Source organism: Musca vetustissima, unplaced genomic scaffold (assembly GCF_032173495.1).
Source record: "Musca vetustissima isolate MV318-11 ecotype Yass unplaced genomic scaffold, APGP_CSIRO_Mvet_v1 utg3141, whole genome shotgun sequence".
NCBI classification, from domain to species: Eukaryota; Metazoa; Arthropoda; class Insecta; order Diptera; family Muscidae; genus Musca; species Musca vetustissima.
The window spans coordinates 694,565-707,289 of record NW_026886665.1 but is presented as its reverse complement, the minus strand read 5'-3'; positions in this window follow the sequence as shown (position 1 = coordinate 707,289).

The window sequence follows — 12,725 nt, the reverse complement described above, 5'->3', positions numbered from 1 at the left end:
CGAGGCTGTTATCAAATTATCATAAATTAATTCAGATATTTTTATTTAATTTGGAAATCTTGAAATGAAGTTATTATAAAGATTGGTGAACGTATCAACTAGTTTGGAAGTAGTAAAAAACTTCTCAACAAATAAAAAATCGATTAAGTCATTACGTCGTAATGTCTTTCGGAAGCCTGGCTTGTGTAGCCGTTGACTCCTAATGGAAGTAACCGATTTGGTCCGCACTTGTCATGATATATATTACCCTAAAATGGTCCAATGGCCAGTGTTGCCAATTTTGCATTTTTAGTGCTAGATTTAGCACTTTTTAAACTCGTTTAGCACCAACTTCAGTAGTATCTCTTCAATAATATTGTCGTTTTTCGATTTCACATTGAAGTTTCGTATGTTTCACATGGTGGATTTGATTTTCCAATGTTTTTTTTTCAGTGAGAAATGTGTCAAAAATCACCAAAATACCGAACATTGGGGGTACAGTTATATGGAGGCTAGACCGATATATGACATTTGCAATACCAAACATCCTAGGATACTAGCAATAACTGCAAAATTTCCGATCTTTATCTTAAATATTTATTGGTTTATTGGTATTCGGGTTATGAAAATGGGATCTAGAAAAAAATCTTTTTTGGATCATTTCATCCCCTAAATATCATGCGTGCAAAACGATAGATGTCGCACTACACCAAAATCGCAACTTTATGCAAAATTATATAGATATAGCATCTAGTGTGGGAATGGTAATAATAAACACTATTAGAATAGATAGAACCCTGTAAATATTTACGCATAACTCCCACTCCTACAATTAAAGTCTCTTATACTCATTTTTAGCATTTTTTTCTGGCAGGTTTCTAAAATTTTTATCACTTTTTGGCATATTTTTTAACAAAATCTAGCATTTTTTATCAATCAAGTTTTGGCGACACTGCCAATGGCGTATGGGCTCTAAAACTGTTATGTTAAAATTGTTTACAGTAAATAAAGTAAACTATCAAACTATCAAAACCGAATGATATAATCACTATGCCAAATGAAATTGCAGAATTTTCCACCATCTCATATAATTTCCCATTAAAAGTAAATAATTTGTTTTGTATTGGAGTCACATGTTTGCTGTCACTATTGTTTCCTTGATTTGAATTCGATAGGAATATTCTGCTACGTGCAATTCCATTGCACTTGTCTTGTATGGAAACCGTTTTCGTGGAACACAAAAAGCGTGTCAAATACGTGGTTCCTTTGCTTTATATATATATATACATATTTTTCTATTACAATTTGAATACCTCGCGAATTAGATTTTACAGCCATCAAACATTTAATCTACTCCATGTGAATGTTCTGTGGCCGGTGTCCGTTTCATTGTAGCACTTTTGTTCGCATATTGAAGTCACAGCCATTTTAAGGAATATAATCATAAATGCCACCGATACGTGAAGTGAATCACAATATGTCTCTCTTTTGTTTCAATTAATTGAACATTACAAATATTATAAACTACACAAAGTGAGCAATGTGGTTTTAGCAGTTGCATTTTGATGTACATTTTAAGTTTTTATCAGGTATGAATATAGGAGAGAAAGAACAACAAATATTTATAATGGTTATAATTGTTTCAGTGGCGCTAAGCAATAAAACAGTAAACACTTGTAGGCATTTTGTTCGTGCCAATAAAACTATTTCCTGTGCACAGATTTCATGAAACTATCGTAAAAAGGAGCTGGACAAAATCAATAAAAACTAATGCAATATCGGCGAAAAATCACATTACTCTTTTCATTATGTACAATGAGAATACCAAACGATTTAAATAATTTGAACTGTATGTATACACGTATTGGCACTGTGCAAATTTTTACCCAAATAGTATTATATTTGTATACCTTATGGTTAATGAGGGTATATACACTTTGCTCAGGCAAAAAAGTGCCTCATCGAAATATTCTTTTTAGGCACCATATTTCTTTGGCCCAAATCCGTTTCAGACAATTTGGAGTCTATTTACAAGTGATAAACCAAATATTAATTATTGTCAGCAACGTCGGCTGACACTTTTCACTTGCTTTATTGTTCCTTTGATTTCTGTCGTCAATCAATAGGTATTAAAATATCAAATAAAAATATATTCTCTGTACGTTAGATATAAACCTAAAAAAAATATTTTTGCCCGCAGGCAACATTAGGATTTTTATAAGACTACTTACTACGCAAACATGCAATTTTGCGAATTTCATACACTTGAATTATTCAAAAATAAAATATAAAGTTTTTTCAGCATCTTAGAAAGGCAAACATTTTCGAATATCCCAATGATGAAATTTGACTAGCATCTGTATTAGTAAGCAATTAATTAAGTACGCAAATTGAATACAAATATGATGATTCAGAAAGAAAAGATATTCCTCTACAATGATATTGTATCGCTATATTGTCCCGCAGGCATAAAGGAAAAGAACAACGATTTATTCAATGAAAATATAAAATCTGCGATGTAGACTTTCAAGTAATAGGGGCGTTACTGAGGAATACAAAACCAACAATTGTCTGATGAAGATAATCTGTGATTTTGCAACTCCCACAGGTCAGCCAAGCGCATCAATTACTTTAGCGCTCTCTCAGTGCAACAAAGATATCCATTTGCTTGGATATTTTGATTGAAATGATTCCTTTCTTCCATGCATTCGAAACAAATTCGTGTACTATTAAACATGACACAGAGCCACAAACTACGGGTTTAAGTGACCTTTCCTTTTAACGTCATCATCATAAGTTGTCCTTTGTGTTGAGTACTCTCAGACTGGGACGAAGTCCATGCAGAACACACAAACTTCGTCAATTATCCATCAATAACGTAATGTAAACATTTTAGGATACGTACAAATCATCTGGCAGCCGAAACTTAGGCCCTAATCAAGCATCATTCGGTCATATAATACCAACAATAGACTCCCTAAAACCTATGTCGACACAAAACAAACAAAGAAAACAAGTATGAAGTTGCTTGGCGCCCCGTATCATCGCATCTTCTTCCTTTTTAATAGAAACATTTGTGTCGGTTGCTAAAAAATACGAAGGTTGTGAAATAATCATATTAAATCCGAATAAGCGATGAAAAAAACGAGGAGGTAGTGCATAAAACATGCCAGTCTTCTTTGCAGTCGAACAGCGACTATCAGCACTTAATGTGATTTTTCGGCTGAACTCGATTTCAAAAGACCGACAACTCTTTTACTATATACCGATTTCTTAGTTGTACTGCAGTATTTTTTTTTACCTAGGTACCATTTAATATGCTGGTATCTCTAGATTTTTATGACCAACCATGTAATGTAAAATTATCAAATATAATTAAATTGACTGAACAACATTTGAAATTTACATCTTATTCGAGGTATCGAAAATGAATCTCTTCTGGTTTAATTGTGTGAGTGTGTGTTTATACAAAAACAGTCGAATTTATATAGGGAAAAAGCAAAATTTTTTGTAAAATTATATCCCTGTTTGATCTGGAACCTGGTTTTAATATCCTGCCGAAACCATGTAACCTATAAATACATTGGCCGTCATTCTACCAAAACAAAATAAGTAACACATTTCTACTAATTTACATACACATCTCGTTCACATTGTTTCTTTCATCTTTACCCAACTCTTGCAATCAACTTTCCACAAATCGGGGAGAATTTCCTCTCGTTGATATGTCTGCATTTAGCACGTTGCCTTATAGCCGTTTTACATGCTGTGATTGTTTTATTATGATGATGTTAAATTATTGTAATCCACACTGCTAATCTTCTTCGAAACACAGAAATCCATAATGGGACCAACCAAAACAACAAACAAATAATCGGCATCGAAAGCGTTCTTCATTTTTATCGTCCACTTTTTTTCACAAATGTAGGGGGCCTTCCTATTTGTTGAGATGAAGCTGGAATGAATATCACATTGGGTTATTACTTCATTTAATAATAATTTTTGGGGTTTCACCTGGAATTGTCATAGTTTAATTCGGTCGTAATTTTTACACAGAATATACAAAAATATAATTACATTTAATTATAATTACTTCCCAGTACTAAGAAGTACTTATAAATTTAAAAAATACCCATTTAAGAGTTCATCGGAGTCTGTGAAACGGTTATCCTTGAATATAACCTCAAGAACAGAGCGTGGACGAGCTATGGTAGCAAGTCTACATTCCCAGAAACTATCAGTTCTTTTATTTCTAAAAATAATCGGAAACCCGATTGCCTTTCCAAAATCTCATTTTAATCAGAATCCGACTCAGTGGAGAAATATTATGCTCTCGGATGCTTTGCTTGACAATAACTTCCAAACATACACAAAAAACATGTCAACATTTGTTTGTTGGTGTTAAAAAAATCATCACAAACAAACAAACAAACATAGCATCTCCTCAAAGGTTCAGGATGCAGGGAATAGTATACCCAAGGATTAAATTGAGCATTTTATTGGTTCAATGCCTCGTAGGTGTACTGCAGTAATGAAAAATAAGGGTTATGCTGTCGATTACTAGCAAAAATTGCTTATTTATAAGAAATAATCAAAAAGTTGCTTTAGTTTTGATCAAGCAAAAATTGAGTCAATTTAGTTTTCCGTAGAATATAGTTTATTTCAAAATAAATTTTGCGTTTATATTTTTTTAATGAATAAATTACTTATTTATATCTGAAAAAACTTTCACTACAACTTTATTTTCAAAAAAGTTACAGGTCATTTTTTTACTTTGCAATTTCAGTTGCTTTAGTTTTAGTCACGACTGTATGTGGACTAAAAATTGTACGCTGCAGTTATTAACTCTTTATATACTGCGATCGATTTTAATCTAAAAACATATCAGTATTTGTGATTATTTTGGCCCCTTTAAATTTAATTTTTTTTCCTAAGCTAATTACCAATCTTTATATCAGTCAGCAAATTGTGATAAACATTGAACCATTTATGCACTTCAATTTTTTTCATTATTGAAATTACAAAAAATGCAATATATCGACTTGCTTGAATTGGTACATGAAGTGTGCCCTTTCCGTTTATGAACTTTAAAAATGTCACCTGTTTGTGTCCTGCAATCCCATTGTGCACACCAAGGGCTTTGAGGTGCACACGCACACTTATTGCCAATCGAGGGCCAAAAGCAAGCAAAAATGCATTTAAATGCAATTCAGTGATAGCGATCAATATCCAGTATAGAGCATATTCTCAAGTGTTTCTTTATTTTGACGCAGACTTGTTTAGTACTTGGTTTTAGGATCTCTGCCAGCAATTTCTGATATTTTATTTGCTTTGAACTTAAGACGGCTTTGTTTCGATATTACAATAGCATGTCGGCAATTCTTAGAGTGATTTCATTAAGATGATGCGGATGAAGATGGCAGCTATCATGACTGTTCCATGTTAGCTTCTTCCACAATATGGAATCTCTGTAGGTTCACATCATTCATTTGGGATTCAATTGCGATAGTTTTGCGATTCAGTTAAGGTGCTTATTAAAATTTGATTTTAGTATCCTCACAGTTTTTCGCCCACAATAAAACAATTTATGAGAAACAATCTATTAAATGGTCTAGACATTTATTTGTGAATTTGGCAGGGATCTGATTGTGGGGTCTCAAACCGTTATTTTCGCCTAGTTTCGTTATTATCACTCATTCTAAACATTTGTCCAATTCTATTTGTATTATACGTACATACGTATCCCAGGGCGAACATGTATTGTTGTACTATTGATTTTCCCACAAGCACATGTGTCCATTTCCTATTCTCAACGGGTCGCAATCTCACCACCAACCATAAACCAACCGCAGGGGCCATTTGTTTCCTTTGCTGCTGCGACTCACCAGCCGACCAACAGTCGAGCTTATGTAACAATGGAGCAAATGGCTGGATAAGACGATTTGCATTTGATTTTACATTTCTTGCAGTCTGTTTAAGGCGTTTTTGCCATGAACATAAAACAATTGTTTGCCCAAAAAAGAAACTATCAAATCCTTTTGTACAAACGAACAACGCCAACAAAAACATCATGTGAACAGATCTTGTAATGTTATTTTATGGGGGGAGCTCCTTTTCGTCCTCTTGCTTTTTCTCTTCTTTTTTGCCAAATCAAAAATGATCTCGTAGACCACCATTGGTGTTGGCGTTTTTTGTTTATTGTCGGTCTGCAATAACATCAAATATCTGCTTTTGTTTGCTTTTAGATTCGAAATCGGGCAATAGCCATTAACATATAATGTTCAACAAGTTCTGTATGCAGATGGATCAAGTGTTAACTGGGATCGCAAGGAAGGCTACTATTTTGGCAAAGCGGAACGGTGCGAGACAACATATAATTTGTAAGAGACAAAACTTTTTTCTATTTTGAATGTTGTATACACACATACATATGTTTTGAATCTATTGTGAATTTTTCGGTAATCACACATAACAAATTAATATTTGAAGTGCTACGAACTGAATATGTAAGTTGAAATGTCTTCCGTCTAAATACGGAGAGTATAAAGGTAAAAATATATAATCCAATTTGGAAAACTTGAGATTTCATATACATGGTGATCCATTTAGGCGTTCTCTATAATTGAAAAACTTCCTTGTAACATAACCATTTTTTGGAATTTATGGTGCATCCTTGATTTACAATGACTCGTTCGACTGTTTCGGCTGGTAATACCAGGGGAAGGCCAGAACCGATGCGGGTGTATTGCCACAAACCACACCAAATCGTTTTTTTTTCTGGATGAAGTTGCAGTTCTTCAATCTTGGACCCACATGAAACATTTTTATTTTTTGTTTACCTAACCATTAAGCCAGAAATTTCACTCATAGTTGAAATTTGGCCCCAACCCAAGCTGGAAATAGGAAAGATCTTCACCGATCCAGAATAACTTGCTTTGGATCAATTGGATTAATAGTTTTTGAGTGATCGAGCCCGCTAATCGCAAAAACACTGTTACGAAAAAAAGTTTAAAGTCTCGTTTGATACTGACTGAATAAATTGGCAATATCTTCAAGAGTTGTGGAGATTTTCAGATGAAATTTTAATGAGACATTCTTGAGAAGTGTTAGGTTAATTTTAAATTAAACAGATACCGATGAGGGCTCTCTTAAAACATATCAAAAGTTTACAGATATACATCTGTGTGGTTAAAAAATTTCAAAAATTCACTTGCATGTATCAATGTACGTTTAAACATATCCACGCATATGGCTAGTAGATATCCGATAAAAGTTTGAAAATATTGATTTACTGAACCAAAAACATTTTACATTCTATTACTGAATGTTATTTTTATATTTGATTTGTTGCATCTACTCATTTTGAATTACTTCATCATTGTTCATCATTACCTGAACACTGAACATCTCAGGTCCACATTTTCCGTTTCAATGCATGAATTTGTTCAATTTCACTGAAAGCGAAACATTGCTCTTGGTGTACCTGTCACTTGAATAAACTATACTCCTTGTTACTTACTTCGTTTGGAGCAGAAATAGTTGGAAAGTCCTGTGCAAATCGAAATCATTTGGACATTTACATTGTACTACTACAACTTTCCAACTGAAATTGTTTTCCTCAGCTTCTGCGGCCGGGCAACACCGCCACTTTTGCCAGATAACAAGTGCACAATCATTGCAAGTGGTTGCAGTGATGGCGGCAGAAGTAGTTAATGTTAAATGTTGCACTGTAGCCAAAGAAATCGTCGCCAGCATAAGTTTACATCTTTGGCACCACAAAAACGTGACTTTAATTTGATTTCAATTTCGGTTGTGTGCCAGTTTTCCAAATTTTTCTATCAATTTAAATTTTACGTCAATTCTTCTCATAAAGTTGAAATTGATTTCACAGTTAAAACATTATGTATTGATTATTTGCGGTTTTGTTATTTTTTTACTTCATGTCGCCAACAAAATTCATTTGTTTTATTTAAATTGCCAAACTGCCGTAGAAGTATTGATTTTGTAGTAGGTATGATGTTTTCTCTTAATTCATTGGTAATATTTAAATTCCAACCTTTCTCACTCTACTTCAAGGAGGAGAGACTAAAAGAATAATTAACTAAAATTCATCTTCAAATTGGTAGCATCCTTTAAAGGCAGATGCAAATCAAATGTAGAAAAAGTATACATAAGGCAGGAACATCTTGTACATACTTTGACATGAGTAACACAGATCAATTAATCCAAAACTATTCAATTTGTCTGACATACGGTAACAATTTCGAATTACGAAGGGGTGAACCTCGGATTCAGCTATGTTAAAAGATCGATAATATTTCTCATATACATACACTTATTATTTTCTTATTTATTTTTGCATTTCTGTTCGCAATGTCCAAACATACTTGGAATGTATTGCGTAACTTATTAATATTTCCCCTGCCATATCCAGGAACAATCAGTGTCCCATAACTTACACATGCTAGCAATGCATTTACATCCATATATATAAACATTTTTGTCACTCGCTTGTTGTTGTTGCTGGCACTTCAAGATCACAAGTCAATTGAGATTGATTGCCAACAACTGCCAAACAGCATAAACACAAATTGGACATTCAGAGAGCAAACGTACGAACTGACTGCACTTGAGAACAGAACAGAGACGATGTACAGACCAAGATTGGGGAATGTACGACACCATTCATGGAGGACAGACAATCTACAAGATTTACATGAAATTTAACAAACTACTGACTTTTAAAGCGATTCGAAAATCTCAACACCAAACGATGATTGTGTCGAATGAAAAATATGCGTAGGTGCGTGCACCGCAGTGTCGTGGAGATCGCCTAAATGGATACTGGTTCTTTGACAATGATTTGCTGGCAAAGCAATCAAACAATTTCTTAAATTTGTATAAATATCGAACGATCGATCTTTTCCAAGGAATTCCTAAAACAATGATCGATAGGTAACAATGAATGTTGTCTCTCGAAATTTGTGGAATTTACATTTTTTTCTGCAAATTGCTGTACTATTCTACCCAGGGTTTGAGATTTAGATATGCTAAAAAATGTGTTTCATTGGTAAAAACTCCCCAATGATAACGAAAGATAGTGGTTATATTTCGTTGCACATTGGATTAATCTACATAGGATATGTAGACAACGGATATTATTGACATTGAAAATTATGAATTTCATATCTAATGTAAATCTATAAATTTTAAAATGTCTGGCGTATTGCTTTAATGAAATAATTAATAAGTAAGAATTTGCAACAAGTAAGCGAGATATTTGTTTGGGGTAGTCTGTTAAATGTCATGTAGTTTATATGAGCTTAAGGGCAGACAATATTGTTTCCTACCGAAAAAAGGCAATCGCAGATGTCTATGAAAATGTATTTTTTTAGATTTTGAATAGATTACATAATGTTACTATAGTTTAAAACAGGTCTTACTTTTGGCAAGTTCACTAACCGGTTTGCTTCAGTCTTATGGCTGACAATTTGCTACGACAAAAATGTGTCTCATCGAAATATTGGGCTTATGTTTCTTTAGACCAGATCCGTTTCAGGCAGTTTTGAGTCGATTTACAAATATCCGTTTTTCTTTGAAGATGGGACTCACGGTCCATTCCATCAGGAACCTCCGCTACAATGTGTCAACATTTTGAAATATCTGGAAATGCAATATAGAGCGACTGGGTGTTCGATTCGGTCCAAACATTACACATCGTTATATTTTTACCAAACTTGGTTCAAGAAGGTGGGTCCATCGGTCACTCCTTCTGGTACCTCCGTAACAAAGATTCTCAAAACGTTATTATTTATTTGTGTAACGCAAAAGTATGTACAATTCAAATAGGGATATGGATGTGGTATATTAATCTTCGTACCTATGAAGGTTTTCGGACAATCCCGTACTCTTCCTCTGTTATTTCGGTGACCATAACTCTCCAGACGTCTGTTTGCGTCGAATTGCCACGCTAAGTCAACAACTACGACGAGTTGAACAATTTGAATAATAAATGGTGCCTCGACAATCGTTTTAAATATTACGCAGTACATAAGCTATTTTTCACATGAACGCAAACAAAGCTTAGCAGAATCAAAGCGAGTCAATGGGAACAGGGGGAATTATTAATGTGAATAAATTGTTCGATTGTTTATCATTTGATAAAAGCAAAGCTAACAACAACATTGCATACCTACCTACCGTGGTTGTTTACCCACATCACGATATGTATTCGACGGCGAATCACAGTGGATCAATGTACACATGTGTGGGCTACATTCGTAATAAATTTTTAAATTAGTCATCTCATTATTCGACATTTAGAATAACTTAGCCTTATATCATTTCAATAATAGGACCCGGGAATTAAATGGGTATACCCCACGGTAAACGTATTATTGCTATCTTCATGAACACTTCTCAGATAATTTCCTCAAAATACTGAAACCATACTGAAAGTTTCCCACGTTGTTTACCCCAAAATGTTATGAAAAGCAAATAGACATTAGTCATCATTCGTCCAAGCGTCTGATAAGTAGCGGTCACTTCATGGTTTGTTTGTTATTTGTTTTTAATGCGTTTCGTTTGCATATTGCCTGATTGTTATTCGATGAGAACGAATTAAATATTACTTTATTGTTTGGACAATTTCTCAAATCAATTAATGACCGTTAGTTATGATTACTTTGTTAGATCCCAACTGTAATTTACCACTTTGAGCAGATGGCGGAATCAGAATCTCATCGTTTTTCTTGGAATTGGGCGGTATATAAATCGTATGTAAATACAGATGTCAGAATCCCATTCGCAAAAAACTGCACTTTCGGTTTTAATATGATGTATAAAATATAAAAACTGGACATACAAATACTGAACAATTGTTAATTTGGGTTTTAATTTTTACTCAAATACACAACATTTGTCCGATTGTGTTTTAAGTTTGATTTTATCATATTCAATATGAGCTTTTGCGAAAGCCAATCTGGCTTTCCGATTTTTTCAGAATTAATATAGATTGTTTCCGGACATGTTATATTCGCATATAATCCTCTCACCAATTCCGTTGAAGTCGTAAATAGATAGTTTTTACACCTACGGCAATTTGTTAATCAGTGCGAATTGATGCTATTATGCAGCCTTCCTCCGTGATGAACGTTCATTATTAAACGTTACATTATTACTTTTGTTTTTTTTATTAACCTCGCAATTTTAGTTGCTTTAGTTATGGCCACCAGTGTGTATATATATTGTTTGATATATATAGATCCCAGAATTCAAAAATATTTACCTCTCAACGTGAATGACAAAATTGAATGGCCTGACATTTATCACCCATACCCAGTGAGTAATTTCCATTTACTCTAATAAACACTGGCCGCAATCTTTTGTTTTGTACATAAGAGCGCAAATGTGTGTTTGTTGTTCATTTTTCCATTTGTCGTCTGTGAGCTTTTTATTATATATTTATAAAATTAAATGCAATTTATAATATTCAGTGCAATTTATTTGTCTACCCGTCTATTGACACGACGGACAAAACACAATACTACTGCAACAATTGAATCCATAGACTTTTCATTGTTGTTGTTGCGGAGATGCGGTCCAAGGGGCTGATAGTCTAACTGTTGTCTATGGGGGTTTCAGTCAAAGATAAATTGGCTTTTCTGTAATGTCCATGATTTGATTTAGATCAATGTACGTCATGTTAATTGTCACCATGAATTAATTATTTTACATTAGCAGACATTCATGTTGTTGGACTTGTTATATTTTCATTCATTTTGAGCCAGCCATGCCATGCTGGATGGATGTCCAATATATGATCCTTCTTGATCCTCATTCATTTCAGGTATATAATATAATAATTCTATATATACAATTGGATTATTATCTATTGATTTCGGAAAACCATTTATTTTATGATGGTGGGGACGAGAAGCAAGGCATCATCTGGCCACTATTTACGATTTATAAAGTTTGGATCAAATCAGACATACCTTTTGTTTTATACACATACATTATGACACATCTAGTACGCCCCCAGTACCAGAAGGAGTGAGCCAATGGATCAAATCTGTGTACTTGATCTAGGGTTAGTAAATATAATAGGTTGTGCAAAGTTTGGTTCTAATTTGACATTCCTTTCGCTCTGGTATTGAATTTGAAATATTGAAAATTTTTACCATTAATGGGGAAGAAGTGGACCAAATCCGACCTTCGGACTTGATTTAGGTTTGGTAAATATAATAGGTAGTACAAAGTTTGTTTCAAATCGGATAGTTCGTTCTCATGATATAAAATCACTAAACAGAAGGAGTGGACCAATGAATACAAGTTACGATTATAAAAACATAAAAGCCGAATAATCAATCTTGATGCTCGTCAATATGGTGTGTGTTTTTTGTATTGGTCCACACTAAATGCATTACGTATGACAAAACAATCTATCACTGATTAACCGTTATTGTTTCGACATGGAAATATAGTAGACTCCGCTTTACTGTAAGTCGATTAACTGAAAAATATCGGATAAGTGAAATTGATTTCCTGCACCATTACATTTTAGATTAATCGTTCACAATTTACTCCGCATAAGTGAAACTTCGCATAACTGAAATAACTTTTGGACACAAATATTCCAATTTCCTTTCAAATCACTCCGTATTACTGAAAATTGTGAGAATGAAGGATAATGACAGAATATTTTGCATTGAGGAATACACATCTTCAAAGCCCATCCTAACAGA